General features: G+C 44.6%; 1 protein-coding gene across 41 annotated transcripts in view; it reads right to left on the reverse strand.

Moving 5' to 3' along the window:
• madd (MAP-kinase activating death domain) overlaps window positions 1-13,123 on the reverse strand; it is a 67,580-nt gene extending 54,457 nt beyond the window's left edge. For all 41 annotated transcript variants that reach the window (XM_066700744.1, XM_066700763.1, XM_066700764.1 and 38 more), the window contains exon 1: window positions 12,949-13,123. The gene's annotated coding sequence lies outside the window, so the exon portion shown is untranslated. The remainder of the gene's footprint in view (window positions 1-12,948) is intronic.
• Window positions 13,124-17,693: the final 4,570 nt, after the last annotated feature.

Consider the following 17,693-nt stretch of genomic DNA (forward strand, 5'->3'; position numbering starts at 1 on the left):
GGATCAGCTCCAAAACGCACAAGCAGCCCCAGTCACTACCGCAATTTGCACTAACTGAGTGCAATTAGCTTATACACAACATTGTACTGTTCCTTTTTAGTTAGAGTTTATAATGCGACTGTGTATTCCTCATCGATTTGAATTCAGGCATAATAATAATAAAATACTATTAATAGAAAGGCCTTCTGACTTCTAAAGTTTGTTTAAGTCACTGCTTATCATTTTTGGTTGCGGTTTATAATCCTGTTTATTCTAGCAGTAACTCACCTTACCGATACACTCCACCTTGGTAAAACAGTCTCCTTCTCTTTCTCCCCCTCTCTCTCTCGCTCTCCCTCTCCGCCTTACAGCAGCAGGTCTCAGACTCAAATATCTGGGTGCAAAGTGCTCTGACTTCTGTTCCAGTTCCCAGATACTTAAATGGTCCAATTAGCCAGTAAGCTGGATTCATTAAAATGCTTCTTTACAGGCGACGTGGATAAGATACAGGCAGTGCATATTAAGGGAGAAGGGTCAATGTATTGATTTCCCTGGGTATTGATCACGCAGATCGTAGCTGACATGCGATCAAGTTAAACAATCCGACACGGTTTCCACAAACGAAACCCGGCGACATCTGAGAGCGTGTGAACACATTCATCTCTTTCGGAGGTGCTGTGGTTTCTCTCACTTCCTCCCACAACGCCCTGATTCATCAGAACAAAGTCTTGAAACTGCTAAGGATCAGAGAGTTGTAACCGCCCTTCCAGAAAGCACTACCGAATAATCCTCTAATCAGCACGCAAAAAACGGAAGAGGAAATACTGCATTAGGGCTAACCTTAGAGCAAGAACCACTGGACTTTTATTTTGTTGACAATCCGCTGGGGCTTCTCTGCTGCCAGTGTGTAAACGGACAAAGTCACGCTCAGTCATAAATGCTGCCTCACACGGTCATGTGACCTGTTTCTCTGTCCTCCGAACCACAAGTCTTCAAACCCTGCAACAAGAGGAACCCACCTCCCACAGGGCACTGGTCTTACAAACTCCTCTCGGTGCCTGAAGCATCTTAAAAATAAACACACATATTTTAAAAACAGAAGTAACGCTCCTGTCGGCTCAGTGGCCTATTCTGAGTGGTGACCCCTGACCGTGGGACGCAGGTGACCCAGGAAGGGAGGAGATGGAGGAATGTGGATATTTAAAGAGGGATTAGCAGAGAACCTCTTGAGCAGAAACGAATTAGACGCCCACAACTCCTACAAGAAGTACAGGTGAAGCCAAACACTTGTTAAAATAGGGCTGGGTGGCACCTCACAACGCACTCTTTGTCTTGCAGGCGTATGATCTGTAGGTAAAGTCAATAATTACTGTTCAGAAAATGAATCCTACACATTTAAAAGCTTTCTGAAGTGGAAATGACTAAATAAACGTGTGGCTCGCTGCAAGAGGGCTGGAGCCATTTGTGTCACTTTTGTCCTCGCAGAAAAGGTCAATACAGTTCAATGGTGCATTTCTGAAAGGAAATTAAATGGAAACATCCACTGAACACACTGTGGAGATGTACAGCAGATGACAGACCGTTGACACGTCTTAAAATATCCAAAATGTTTACAATTGAATTAATCTTGTCGGAAAGAAATCCCACATTCTTTTGTATTGATAGATGGAAAATGTTACGTCATAAAGCAGTTTCAGGGTTAAATAATAGTCCTATTTTCACAGAGGAGAGGGTTTGTTTGCAAGCTTTGAAACCAGAGCACCGTATTTAATGCCACCTTGCAAACCTTGCCACACAAACGCTCCCGTGGGCCGATTAAACCAGTCACCGAGACGAGAGTCGTACATTAGATTTGCGTACTAGAGGAAAAAGAAGAAAAGTAAAAGCAACACTAATCGTTTTTCATTTGCTCTTCAATGGGAGGATCAATTGCAGGTTTATTGCAGAATTACATTTCTTCAAGTGGCGAGAACTCAAAGCCTCATTCTGCTCGTGATATAACCCACTCACTGGGCATTACTGCACCAGCTCAAACCGGCGCGCGTCAGTTACATCACTGCCTGCTTCAATGGGCACTTATGAGAAAGCAACTATTGACATTGTGGTTAACTCGCTCTCTACTGAAGGACTTGTAGGACAGCTGGTGACTTGGGGGGGGGGGGTCCAAGTAGATAAGATTCAGAAGCATTCAGATACCTATGAGGCAAGAGGGGAGACAGAGATTGGCTGTTCTGTGTGTTACGCAGAGGGTGGGATGATACGTCAGACAGCAGGCGATGACAGAGTTTTGTACAATGAGCTCAAGGAGAAACGACACTGAAAATATTCCACATCCATTCTTGGAGATCTTCGGCCTCAATCCCCAGCTACCTTAGGAATTGCACAAGTTGAGTAGTTTCTTCCTCCCCCTCCTCCTTTGTCGTAATTCAGGCTGAGGCTCATTTTGAATAGTCTGAGAGTTTCCACACTTTCTGCTCACGAGCTCTGGGAGCTCCACCCCAAGGTTGAGCACATGACACAATACTCACATTCACAGAAGGGCCGCGGGGGTCGCATCGGGCTCATGTTGTTGCTGAAAGGTCACCGTTTCAACACTGAGACAGAGTGACTCGATCCCTGTCATCGCAGGTGACTGGATATGACCCACGGATGGGTAAATATACTTTGTAACGCGTCGACTACTGTCTCTTCCTTGTAGACCAATTTCCCCCTTGTGCTGTGACCAGTACGCCTCATGTAACAGTCCTGAGGGTCTTCAGATCCATCCATAATTGCATACGTCCAGAGTGTGGGTCACCCCAAGCAGATCTTGCGTTAACTCTTGCCTCTCAGTTGCCCCATTGTCTGGCCAGCGGCCAAGAAGATACACAGGCAGCAGCTAATCATGTTGGCCGGGGAACGTAGAAGCACAGAGGCTAAAGAAGGCTATCGTTGCAAAATGAAGCCCATGGCATGAGATAAGAGTTCAGACGTGTGGGCTTCAAGAGAGGTCAGAAGGTCTCGACAAGTACAACAGCAGAACACAAGCTGTTGCCTAAAACAAAACTTCTTCGGAGACGGGGCAAGGCGGTCAAGTTTCACTCAGGCCTTTGGCGCATTGAGGCCTGCAAAATCAAGTGTTCGATAAGCTGAGCGCTCAGAAGTCCTTCAGAGCTACACTCCTGTGGTCCATTGCAGCCTATGACAGAGAAGCTTAAACCCAACTGGTGAAAGGGCATGTTGTGAATGCACCGATCCCATCCATGACGCCAGGCAGCTAAAACAATGACGAGACCCTTCACTCGGACTCTTCTCTCCTCTGAAGTGTCGAGAGTGGAGATTTCTGCTTCACAAGGGGATATCCGCTGTTGAGCACCTCCGCCCTGCTCTGCAATCTGTCCCCCGTTTCCATGGGGATGTTTTTCAGGGACTAAAACATCAATGTAAAAACTCCTCCTTCTGCTGACATCTGTCCTCAACCCCCCCAACTCGCTCTGCGCAGGAACGGGAGCCACAGCGCGACAGGGCCCTAATGGAGAGAGACTGTGTGCACGATACCTATTTTTACACCCAGCTCATTTTCACGTCAATAATTTAGACCTGATTAAAAATGTATGGCCCCATCAGGACAAGATCCCATTAAATATTAATTTCCCCTCTGTGGAGACGCCAGACAGGAAAGAGGCTCCTCTCTGAACCATTCACACTGTGTAAACCAGATCAGAACGCGATCGCCAAAAGCAGACACACCCCATGATAAGCTAAACAACTAAATTAGACGCGACGAGGCGGAATCTGAAGATCTCAGAAGGGCGTCAGGACTCCTCTTTAAAAACAGAGAATTGTTTTCAAAGGGAAACAACCACCATTTGCTGTATGAATAGGAAAGCATGGCTCTAGCAGTAAACAAAGGAAGTGAGTTGGGTATCTCTCTGTACCAGCCCCGGCATCAAGGACTTTAACAGCATAATCTGAGATCCGAGTCCTGACTTCAAACGCTTCAAGAATAAAGGAAAAACAGACAGACCGGGCTGGGATTACATTTTGACAGCTTTAAAACTACAATTTTCCTGAGTAATTTTTGAACATTTGGTCTCACAAAATCTTGTCTATATAAGAAGCCTAGACTGCAAATCTGACATGTAAGGAGGGGCTTCACACTGTTACTACTTTAATATGTTATGCTCCTGTAATTCTGTCATTATTCCACAGAGAGCTGCATTGCATGACAAATCCCACATGGAAACCATATGGCACTGAGATATGATAAGGCACTGCTGCTGAAGTTAGCAATATAAATCTGCCAGTGGGCTGGGATGGGGGGTTGAGGTAAAGCCAGCTCTTTTGATAGATTCCTCAACAACACACAGGAGGCCAATTAAACATTCCTTCTTCAGAAAGCAGCCTCGAAGATTTTAAAAATAGAAGCGCTTTCCTCCCCGTCATTACTCATGACTAAGGTACGCTCAGGTGTCAGATTATGATAACTTCATGCTAATGCTTCTTGAGCTGGAAGCCAGGCTTCTGAAGGCCGAGAGCCCCAAGGGGCGTTCCCATCCAAAATTCACAGGCTCAGATCAAAGAAAGAGAAAATGCATGCAGAGGGGCACAGAGCACACAGAATTAGAGATGAACAAAGAAGAAATACTGCCTCTCATGGGCCTCGGGGGCTGAGACCCCTTCACTCTTACTAGGGTGTACCCTGTTTGGCAATCATTTCTCTAGGGGCGTGGTTTGAGTTGCTTAAAGCCCAGGGCCTAGTGCGTTCACATACAGATAGGCATTAAGGACTTTATGACGCTTCCTGAAGCTGGTGTAACTTTCACCTGGCTCAGAGACACCTTTTAATTTCTTGAGCGTTCACATGTGAGATAAGGTGGCCTACACCTCAACGTGTGAACGGGGTCTCAGAGAACCTTATGATTTGCATCTCGGACTTGCCAAACAAAGGCAATGCATCCTGGCCATCCTTCTTTGAGTAGCTGAATCGAAAGCCTTGACAGATTGACTATTTGACTAGCTATTCGGTTAGTTAGTTAGTTAAGCCAGCTGGGATGGCAAGGATATCTCTGCTCCAGAAGATGAAGACATGTTAGAAATGCTGGACGTCGCCCCTGGGCTGTGAAACCTGTCCTTTTCCAGCACCACTTCCGGGCTTCTTCAGTCTGATGGCGAATAATCATTCTGAGGAAATTAAATTCCTATTTCAGGCAAGCAAATTACCCGATAATGAAGGCATCAACCAAAGCGAAGATGTATTAAATGCTTTTTCCAGTTTTACTCCTAATTAGAGTATTTAGCTGAAAGTCAGATTCAGATATTCTGCACTTCTGGAAGTTGAAAGAAGGTTAAAATAAAAAGATTACACAAACATACGAAGGGTGGACCTCTGGGGATTCTGCGTCCCAGAGGAAAACCGAAGTGCATTACCTTGAAACTTGAAAATCATTGCAACCTTTTCTTATTATTCCAGCGCAATGGAGAAACTGTAACTAATAGGGTTAGGGTTAGCGTTAGACTTACTCTGATTAACTGAGTGAAGTGAATAATTTAAGCACAGAGACTGAATAAAAGGCCTCTGAAAATGTCAACGATGTTTGAACAGCCTGTCAGAACTTACACAGCGTGATTAGCGACGGGGATTTGACCAATTAGACTCTGCAGATGCAGACCGAAAAGCACCACCAGTAAAGATGAACCACCGACTCGCTTCCCAAAGGAACGTCGATAATGTACAGCGAGAAAACAAACCTAATACTAAATCATGTTAGAAACAATAATGGGAAATAAATAATAAGCTTGGCTGAAAATGCGGACAATGCCACCTGCGTCAGCCATACTGTCAAACTTCCACTTTTTAATTCAAAAAGGTTTAAGCTGCAATATTGTTCTGAAATGTAACACTATCAGGGAGAACCAAGTAAGATTAGTCAGGTGGAAACAATACTAATAAAAATTATATTTATTCTCAGATTCTTGGCACCTTCATTTTCCAGCTGGAGGAAGTCTCCATCTCCACAGATAACCCAACCGTGCCATCAGTGCCGGGCAATCTCTGCATCCACACGGCGAGATCTGAACCCAGCGGCCACACGCACCTCAGCCCCATCATGACATCCTCTCTTCAGCACCAGTTGGACCAGTTCTGGGACCGGTTCACAGGAAAACTGAACTATAAAGCCAGGCCTTCTGCTCTCAGACACAACACTGGGTAATCAGATTGGAAATCCCTTCCTCTATTATCTACAGTGCTGTGTACTTTCCAGCATGAAACCATAACATATTAATTACCAGCAAATCTAAAAATAAGTTTGTAACAAGGAACATTATGCCCATGCTGCCTTTCCTGGAGAGGCCTCTGCCATGTTTAGTCCACAATAAAACCTGTTTCCAGAGACATGGACAGTAATCACCACCCCCCCCACTCCCCAAATCTTGTTTTATATCACTCAAAACACAAATGATTTTGTAATATGAAAGACAAACATCTTTTTTTCTATTTCTACAAGAAATATGGACGACTTTTGAGGTTTCCAGGTCACACACCTGAGACATTTCCCAGAGAAACACAGCATCTCCTAGCTTTGCTCATAGCAGGACTGAGAATGACTGAACTAATTATGTGTCAAATTCCAACCAGAAAAATCCCCTCCCCCACCCCTCCAATAGCTGTCCACTATTTAGAAAGTTACCTTTATCCTTCAGAAGGCTAAAGACAGACAGACCCCCAAGACCCCCATAATCACTGTGATCCTCACTGAGAGAGGTCTGTTTCACTGGCCCGGATGAAGAGAGCACACAAATAAAGGGAACAGTCTTCTGCAGGCGTGTTCCCCACTTTCCCAATATAAACCACAGTTTTCAATATAACCTCCCAGGGATGAGCATCAGTCCAACAGCCCCGGCTCCCTCCTCCTCTGCCTGGTTTGCGAATTGGACCAGCCTGATAGTTGGCAAGGGAAATGTTGCTGCAGTCTTGCCATTCTTCTCCGCCTCCTGCTTTCCATGTTAACTGAGTCCTGAAATCAGTTAACTCAACTGTCCACACAGAATCACGGCAGATGTCCTGGCACAGACGAAAACAGAGGCCACTCGGCGTGTCACCACACACCATTAAAAGAGTCGCCAATGTACTCCCAGTGACTCAGGAAACTCACAGGCGCTCTTAACGGCTCCAGTGCTTCCAGCGAAGCCCGACCGCAGATCAGGTGAGGAATCACATCACTTATACGGCGCCTTCAAGGGACATTTTGTGTCACACAGAAGCAGTTTGTGGGCAGAAGCAAAATCTATTATTCTGGCAGTTGTGGCAGCAGTAATATAATTTGTGCCATTCCAGTTTGCTATGTGGGGGGTGGGGGGGTATAATTTGTTGAAATTATTGTAGTAAGCGAGTGAATGTTCTTCTTCTTCTGCTGCTGCTTTTCTTTTTATAAACTTGCAGCTCTTTCAAGATGCATGACTGCAGGGACTGAAAGCACACAGGGTATAAATACTATAAGAAATGTGAAATGCTTTTACTTGAGGAAAAAAGGGAGAAGGGGGTGGTGGTGGGAAATCATCCCACAGGTTTAAAATATAATATGGAGTACGACTTGGTGGTAAACTAATCACACCAACTGTCAAATGAATAAAATGCAATTTCCTGGCCAAGCAAACAGTCTTTGTCTACAAGCAGGAAGCTGTGTGCGCGCATGTGAGCTCGTGTCCAGGTAGGGGGGTGAGTGAAGCGTACATCCCAGTTTATCTATAGTCCATACACAGCCTTCACACCCACAGGTGAGTAAACAACAAATATGACTTCACAAAGAGTCTAGAGTACAGTGTGCAACACATTACACAATTATTAAAACAGAATTAAAAAAACATTGCAAGACACAGCACGAAGGGCTAAAATGGGGGACTCCCTGATGGCAAACATGCAGGCGAACTAGAAGCTTCCTTACCCTGTGAAGCACTCCCGGTACGGACCATGCATTGTGTAGTGGGCTGCTCAGACTGATTAGTTGTGTTATTCTTGGTGTTTTTGTGGATGTTTCATAGCACTCTGTCTGAGATTCCTGTTCCACCAGCTGGAGAGTCTCTACAAATAAAGATGTTCTTCACGGGCCAGTTGGGAAGAAAAGACTGCCGCAGATTCACCCTTTATCTCGTTGATGGAAGGCAGCAGAGTGGATCAGGTGGTTTATCGTTTGGACAGCGAGGCAGGTGACACGCTGCCCCCCACACAGGGTGGAAAACTGTGCCACAGATCTGACCCCCATCTGAAATCATTATAATAATAGCAGCACTATCATAATAATTATACCTTTTGCTATCTTGTACAGCAGAATAAAATAATGATTAGAGTCACATAAACTGATAGCGCCAGTCCGGATAACATCAGCCAATGCAAAGCGGAGCTCTTATCACAACGCCGGCCCGATGCTTCCCCTCCTCTACAGAGCTGCAGAGGATCAACTTGTTTGCTTTCGTTTGAGCGGTACAATTTAAAGTGCAGCCCATTTGGCTCAGTACACCGGCTCGGTCGCTATGACCTGACCGGACCAGGGCTGGCCAGGTTTGATTGAGAAATCTCCCATTGTGAAGCGGATTGATCTCGTTGTGGTTTCACTTTGCTGCAAGCCTCTGAGAACACCAAGCTTTCCAGCCTGTGACCTTTGTTTTTTCCACGCTGTACATTTCCACTGATAGACCCAAGAACCTCAAACAACCAGGAATTGCATTTCTGCCACCCAATCTGATCAGAAGCCTGTATCCCTTGAACAGATCGCGATCGAGTTTCATTTATTACCCAGTGCTTCCCTCAATGGCATCTCATGTGGCTTCACCAATAAAGAGACAGGAGAACGTGGGGAAAAACAATTATCCAAAATAACAATGTTGTATTACTGCACATGTCTGGATTTCCATTGCAAATGGTGGAACGTGCAGGAAGGAACAGCGAGATATTCACCACAGCATCACTCATTCTGATGACACTTTTCAGTGCCTGACATGGCAATCCAACCCCTGGCTGCCCGTCTCCAAACACGGCCCACTGAGTACTGATACCACTGATACTTCAGTAACACACTGATGGCTCCATTATTGCTGGAATATTTAAATTAATCTGTAACTGTGACAATAGCTCATTATTCAGTAAAACAAGTAGGAACCAGCCCCCGCAGCGTCCATAAAACTTTATTGTGCATAAAGGTAAAGTAATAATAATAAATAAATAAATCTTCAGAGCTTTCTGGTAGAGGACAAAATAGGGACGGGCCGCTGTGCACACTGCAGTGTTTACTGTTGAACACTTCCCGTACACAAATGATGACCAGCAAATCAAAGCGAGCGAGCCAGAGCAGCATCGCCTGCAAACCAGCCCTCAACGCCTCGCCGCTCTGCTACATTGCAGGGACCGTCATCTTTCTTTATCAGGGGACTTACGCATTTGTGTTTGTTTACACCGATTAGGATTGGTAAGATAAACAGACACACACAGCTGACTGACTGACACACTGACTGACTGACTGGCACACTGACTGACATGAGAGCACATAAACAGTACGGAGGCATCACTGAACGGGAAGCTCGGTTTGAATTGCATCCTGAGAATTTTTATCTTCTTTTATTGTGACAGCTTCCTAAATAAATATCACAGGCTGTAGGCTAATCGTCAAACTGTCCTGACTATAATAAGTGTCTGGGACAAGATAAACAGAGCCCATATTTGTACACACACACTAAATATATTTCCCTCTCTGCTATTCCTCTCAGTCGTACGAAGCCATCAATGTAAGGGCAGCATCTGTCTTGGCAATAATGAGCTGGGGATGGAGTGGAAAAATAAATCAATAAAGAACTAAATAAACCAGTAGCTCGGTTTAATTTCACATCGCCAATCCCTTTAACAGAGATGGGTATTAGCACATCCACGCAGTGACGTCAATGTACCCCAGCACTCGTATCCGTTCAAACATCCACAATCGCCGGCTCTAATTACAGCCTATTATCTGAAATCACTTCAGCACTTAAGGAGCCACTGCGAAAGCAACCAAAGCAAACAGGCATCTGGGCTATTTCTGGGTTGTTGTTGTTGTTTCTTATTTCCCCTCTCTCTCTCTCTCTCTCTATTGCTCTGAAAGGTTTAGAGAAGCGTCTCTGCCACAGAAGCCAGAGGCACAGATAAACAGCTCCACGGCATCGGTGTATCGGGGGCAGATCAGAGGACAGCTGTGGATTCTGCAGTTTCTCGCACTGGTTTGTGAGTCGGCCTCTGATGCAAGAAAAAACAGATATAAAACTCAAGGCACAATTCCACAATTCTACAAGTCATTCGTCAAAGAAAAGCACATAAAGGGCTGCCATCGCCCCTCGAGACAGGCCTGAGCGGTGCATTCCAGATGCAAGCTGCAAGCAAAGACATAAAGCCTCTGCAATGAAGGGTGACAGTCCCAAAACACGAAGAGTTGTGAAAAACGTTTCACAGGTTCATGAGACAAACCCATTTCCTGGCTCAGCCGGGCAAGATAAAAGCCTGTGCCTGCCACACCACGGACAACTCATAACACCAGCAAGAGTGACACCGCACTCGGAGCTCATTTCCTCCTCTGTCTTGTACGGATGCAGCAGGGATCGCTTCCCTCACGTGTCCAGGCTGGTTCTCCGTACGAGACAGATAAACACGTCTCTCAAGCCACTCTCACTAGAAAGAGTGGCCTCCCTGTGAGCTGTCCCTCTCCCCGTCTCTCAGGACAGAGCTTTCACTGCAATCGCAACCCAATCTGGAGGATGCACGGTTGCCACATCCTTGGAAAAGCACGATTAAAGTAGGTGATGATAGACCCGTCTCTTTTCATCCTGCGCTCAAGGTGGGAATTTTATGTCTGTGTTGTATTGTGATGCGTCGTACAGCGTACAAGCCCAAACATGTCAAACACTCCACTGTCAAAGGCCTTGAAGATACAATGAGGCAAATTACCCCCCCAGTCTGTCGCACCTCCCCCTGGTCAGATGCATGTTTGAAACAATCATAGGAACGATCATTTTAAAGACGAAACAGCAACAAATATGGCAGACGACCAACTTATATCTGTGTGTTCATTCATTTCTCTTATGAGGTGTTCGAAGGACAGCACTCTTGGTGTGAGATGCCCGTTTGTTTATGTCTAAGCATACACACTGATCTCCTAGCCTGTGCCCAAGCTCTGTAGCAGCCGCCCCAGTGGCACAAATCAAAGCCAGGGTCTGCCAGTACAGAGAGCTGACCGTCCCCAAGGATCAGCGCAGGGCCCTTGTTCTGGACTGTGTCTAGACAGGCGATTCAGTGAAGCCAGTATCACAGGACAGGAGCACAAGGTTTGATGCTACCCTGGAAAATCCAGTTTCTATTTGGAGAAGTGGAACTAAAAATAAGAGAAGGAGCAGAAGCAGATTGAGAAGACGGTTGAGATGCGGGGCTGGTATGGGTCATGAGATTATTTCTCCTTTTCAAGCCTGAATACCTCTCCGTGGTTCTCTGTTGAACGACTGAGTCGTCAGAAGAAAGAAATGCATGCACGATGGCCAGAACGCAGCAGGAAACCTTGTGTTAGGAGCAGTGGCAGTGGCCGAAGTACACAATGTTTATGGTTAAAATCATTAAAAGTACTGCAATGGTTGACATCATGTTACCTAAATGACTTGTATGCTATCCTCCGTGCACTGTTTTTAAACGTGGGGATTGGATGTGTGCACAGCAGAACATTATATATAAAAAAATACATTACATAAACAATGTACCCAGGTCAGGGAGGGGAATAAATACCAGTTGAGTGAGAATTCACAACTGAATTTCTAGTATTCAAAACTACAGCAAAAAAGTGGGAATGAATCCCCCTGTTCTATGAAAATGAATGATTTGTCATTGAGAGCTGCGATGCAAAGACAAATTAACTGGTGTCAGTAATGTGGCATTTGGTGCATTCATTCATTATCAGTGCAGTATTTGGACCCAGTCTGGTCCAGCACTGTAGTTTAGTGCATTTATCAGGAGCACATTTTGCGATGCAAGATTACATGGCGACATCGTTTCCCCAAGACTTCAATGACTACCACGACCCCCATTCATCGTGTCGGGTTCACATCGGATCTGCACAACCTGAAAGAAGCTACGCAATTCACTAAGCGCTGCAGGACTTAATAAAAGCTCATGCTGAGACAGGACGAGATGCACGTCTTTATACCACTGCGTTATGTAAGCGAGTCATTCAGTAGCAGTATGAATACATCGGAAACTGATCTTCAGGCAATCTGTCTCAGGTCACTCTTCTGCCGGGTGCATTTCCCCGCTGCCTGACACTACTATAATGGCCTCAAATCTCCGGATCAGGAGGCTCCGTGTCGCGCAGGCCTGCGGAAGATGCCAAAGCAGAAGCATCGCAGGGCGGCCGTCCTCTGACAGCAAGCATGGCAGGTCACCGTGTCCTTGCCCTTGCCAGCTCTGGATGCAATAAGACAGGGACACTCCTAGACCACACACGCAATGTCAGGATTGCAAGCCTCCAATAAAATGCCTGTTTTTCTGCTGCTGTGATTGTCCCTGTTATGCACATAAATGCACAAATGCTGTAGGACCAAGTGGCGCATCATTGTGTGCATGACGAGTATCTGCGACTAACGACAGCTAGCATGCAAATAAGCACATTCAAGCTGAAGTTGCAGCAAGAACAACATGATTCATTATCCTTTATAATGGTGCGGTGTAATAATTGTCCAGTGCTATTGCTGCCGTGTTGTGCTTTAGTGTATGTGTCCTAACTGTGTCCTACCCCAATCATTGATGGACATGTTTAAGCGCCCCTGTGTGTTAACGACACTGCACGCACATCTCGCCCAGGATGTCGCACATCGGCGCTGCACACTTCTGTAGTGAATCCCTGTCAGACTGTCCATTTTGTATTTGCCGTCGCTGTCAAGACACAGCTGAGCCCGACGCGCAACGACTGCTTTCTGAGGTGACCTTACCCGTGAAAACCCCGATCTTCAGAGGAAAACCCGTTTTAGTGCTGGCATGAGCGCGGCGCTGGGCTGTCAGGAGAATAATATCCCGGGCGCATTGGCGGCTGCTCGCTCAGGACGTCCCCATCGCCGCGGTCCACTCCAGCGCTGCTGCACCCCTGCGCCGCCGCTCCAGCCTCGCTTCCACACGGCCGCCTCTACGGGGAGTTCCGCATTGCTCACGCAGGGCGGGGGCACGGCTGCACCACCGTCTCCCGTAGGGGGGTGCGGGGTGGAGTGGGAGCAGAAAGGGTCGGTTCGACTCGTTCTTGGAAAGCAGAAATCGGATTAATGTCGTTTTCGATCTGTTTCGGGTTTGCAGGTATCTGCGTGTAAATACCGCCGTGGTCATGAAACCTGGAAGACTGTTATATTTGCCTCCACACCCCACGCAATCACAAATGGTTCCTTCCGTGTAAAAAGCGATGTTGGGAAGGACCATTAACGGCGTGGGGGGATCGAGAGGAGAAAATGCCGGATAACGGCGGTTTAGCGGGCCGTGGTATATGAACACAGCTCAGCCTCATTTCTGGGTGCAGAATTAAATTCCCGCCAGTATTTAATTATATATTTGTAAGATAACGCTGGTCTATACACCCCTTTTTGCCCTTTATTGTGCCCCCCGTGTTTGTGCTGTATTTAGTATATTCTAGACAGCACTAGTGGCCGTGCGGAGCATTGCGCCTGCGCTGCAACAGAAAGAGCTAGAACTGAGAGAGTGAGGATGCTCCGTCTCATGTGACTTTATTTATTGCATAATATATTATTGGACATGTAGTTTGGCATCAATGATGATAGCATGAAGCGTAAGGATAAATCCCGTATGCATAACATTGTAATATATAAATATTTGTAATCTTTAATTGAACTTTAGGGATTGCGTATTTCTTGCATATATATATATATATATATATATATATATATATATATATATATATACACTCACCTAAAGGATTATTAGGAACACCTGTTCAATTTCTCATTAATGTAATTATCTAACCAACCAATCACATGGCAGTTGCTTCAATGCATTTAGGGGTGTGGTCCTGGTCAAGACAATCTCCTGAACTCCAAACTGAATGTCTGAATGGGAAAGAAAGGTGATTTAAGCAATTTTGAGCGTGGCATGGTTGTTGGTGCCAGACGGGCCGGTCTGAGTATTTCACAATCTGCTCAGTTACTGGGATTTTCACACACAACCATTTCTAGGGTTTACAAAGAATGGTGTGAAAAGGGAAAAACATCCAGTATGCGGCAGTCCTGTGGGCGAAAATGCCTTGTTGATGCTAGAGGTCAGAGGAGAATGGGCCGACTGATTCAAGCTGATAGAAGAGCAACTTTGACTGAAATAACCACTCGTTACAACCGAGGTATGCAGCAAAGCATTTGTGAAGCCACAACACGTACAACCTTGAGGCGGATGGGCTACAACAGCAGAAGACCCCACCGGGTACCACTCATCTCCACTACAAATAGGAAAAAGAGGCTACAATTTGCACAAGCTCACCAAAATTGGACAGTTGAAGACTGGAAAAATGTTGCCTGGTCTGATGAGTCTCGATTTCTGTTGAGACATTCAGATGGTAGAGTCAGAATTTGGCGTAAACAGAATGAGAACATGGATCCATCATGCCTTGTTACCACTGTGCAGGCTGGTGGTGGTGGTGTAATGGTGTGGGGGATGTTTTCTTGGCACACTTTAGGCCCCTTAGTGCCAGTTGGGCATCGTTTAAATGCCACGGCCTACCTGAGCATTGTTTCTGACCATGTCCATCCCTTTATGACCACCATGTACCCATCCTCTGATGGCTACTTCCAGCAGGATAATGCACCATGTCACAAAGGTCGAATCATTTCAAATTGGTTTCTTGAACATGACAATGAGTTCACTGTACTAAACTGGCCCCCACAGTCACCAGATCTCAACCCAATAGAGCATCTTTGGGATGTGGTGGAACGGGAGCTTCGTGCCCTGGATGTGCATCCCACAAATCTCCATCAACTGCAAGATGCTATCCTATCAATATGGGCCAACATTTCTAAAGAATGCTTTCAGCACCTTGTTGAATCAATGCCACGTAGAATTAAGGCAGTTCTGAAGGCGAAAGGGGGTCAAACACAGTATTAGTATGGTGTTCCTAATAATCCTTTAGGTGAGTGTGTATATATATATATATATATATATATATATATATATATATAATTACATGCGTATTATGGTGTTGCATGGTAAACATGTGGTAAAGTATAGACCAGCATGGTAAAAAAAAAGATAATATTTGTACATTGTACATGGCATTATATGGTAAAGTGTAGTGTGGTGTAGCATGGTAAAAATGTGGTAAGGGCATGGTTAAATCGTAGAAACAACAGTATAAACTTGGTAAAATCATGGTATTGTACAATAATGGTAAAAAAAAAAAATGGTACAATTGTAGTGTGTAGCATGATCAAAATATGGTAATGTAAAGTATATATAGTATACACAAGAACAGAAATGGGCCTTTTGGGCCCGTACCACACGCCCCATGTCCACTGAGACACGCCCGTGTGTTTAGGCCGGATTTGGATCCTTGGATCGCACGGTGCTGCTTCATGGCTCCAGAGCCCCACATCTTTCAATTGCTGCATCGCACAGCTGTCCCTTTCATGTCCCTGCTGCCTTTTTTTATAATATTACTGTTATTTTACAATAATTATCAATCATTAATTTTGCATCGCTGCAGTCAACACATTGTGATCACTATGAACTCTTATTGCAGAGGTAAGAACTGGAAGTCCACCACCCTATCACATTAGATGACCACAGCTACATTAACACTACTATAATATAGTCATGCACTTCATTTGCTATTAATATGTTCTCTCTAATTGTCCATTGCATGCTAGGCCTATATATTATACCACTCTGACATACCATTGCTTCACATTTTTGAAAGCATTTCCTTGGACAAAAGCGCCAGCCATTTAAAATACTACTAACAATATGTTCAATGCCTTTCAACTAGCATTGCTTTATCAAACAGAAACTACTACTTAAAAAAGGAACATTTCATATTATATTCAGATTTGTGACAAAAGCTCCCTCTGCAGGAATGTGTGAGAATTGCGAGCTATATTTACAAACGGTAGATGCAACATCCCTGTCTTTAATGTGACCAACAGGCTCCTGACAATCGGGACACTCGGAGACACAACTTGCCAGGGTTTTGCCGAGGCATGTTGTCAGCAACACCGGAGGAAACTCAGATCCTTGAACACCTGGGCTCTTTGGGGCCGCAGATGAGTTAATTAGCGTCTATAAAGCAGGTTTCATCCAAGGCGAGGACTGCCGGGGCCTCTTGTTTGCATTATAAACCGAAGCTGTCAAAAATAATCAGTATCATTAATCCTTCCAATTTACTGATTTTTAAGGGAGGTGTAAAAATAGGCTCAACACTTGAGGGATGTGTCAGGATCTCCGGGTATGTTCACCGGTGTTTTGCCATAGCGGTGGACTACGTTTGGCCCTCCAGGCACCGGGAATCAACTCAAACACACGTGTGCGTCACTGAGAACAGATGCTCAAATGAACGTATCAGAAGATGCGCTCCTGGGGGGTTACTTACACACTATTTTAAAAAAACTCAGTTGGGTCTGATAGTGAAAGAGTTGATTTTCCCTTCTTGACACGATGAAACCTAAAATAAAAGTCACCCATCCCCATCCCCATCCAGTCACAAGCTCACTGAGCTGAAGTATCCCAGTTATAGGTGACTGTTCAGCCCCCCACTGACTGTCCTGACTCGAAATGTCAACCCCAGATGGACACAACTAAACACTCAACACAAAGCTCTGAACTGAAACACCATCAGTGGAAGAAATGAAAAAGACGACATTTTTTTAATTAGTGCATCCGGTTTACTTTCTTGAAAACACTTTTAAAGAAGAGACAAAGTATTTGCAAATCTTAATAGTTCGATCAGAAAATTTGTGCAAAAGAAATGTTAAGTTGTTTTATATATAATAATAATAATAATAATAATAATAATAATAATAATAATAATAAAGACGACAATATTCGATTTGGCTGAACTACACTTTTGTAAGCATTTAGCTTTGTACAGATAAAGCAGAACAGAAATGAATTTAAGGCGTTAAAACACAATATTAAAAATATATATTTTTTTCTATTTCGACATCTATTGTAGTTTCACAAGAGAAGAGAGACAGTAAGAATTAATGAAAATAGAGGCTCTAAGAAGACAGGGTTAGAACGCCAGGGTCATTCGTATTGTGTAGCTGCGCTCGTGTTGACGGAGACATGGAGGTTTTTGAGTAGTATTTGTGTTGTAACATCGGTCTTGTTTTGAGCAGAAGAGCCAGCCCCTTCTCAACTTCTGTGCTGAAATATACTCTACTCGTCTACTCTTAGATTCCTTCAATTTACCAGCCAAAATGTGTGTGTGTGTGTGTGTGTGTGTGTGTATATATATATATATATATACACACACACATACATACATACATACACGTATGCTTTTTGGCATCTGTAAACATCAGAAAATATCTAGACTTTTCTAAAAACATCTGGATGCTTTTAATAGTTTTTCATGATTGTAATTATTGCAAATGAGTTCTGGATATTTCTGTATGAATTGACTTTACTAAATTACATATTCAAATATGAGTGTGCTACTCAGTTTCCTCCCAGCAATTTGTATTTTTATATG

This window comes from Amia ocellicauda, chromosome 4, assembly GCF_036373705.1.
Source record: "Amia ocellicauda isolate fAmiCal2 chromosome 4, fAmiCal2.hap1, whole genome shotgun sequence".
Classification (NCBI taxonomy): domain Eukaryota; kingdom Metazoa; phylum Chordata; class Actinopteri; order Amiiformes; family Amiidae; genus Amia; species Amia ocellicauda.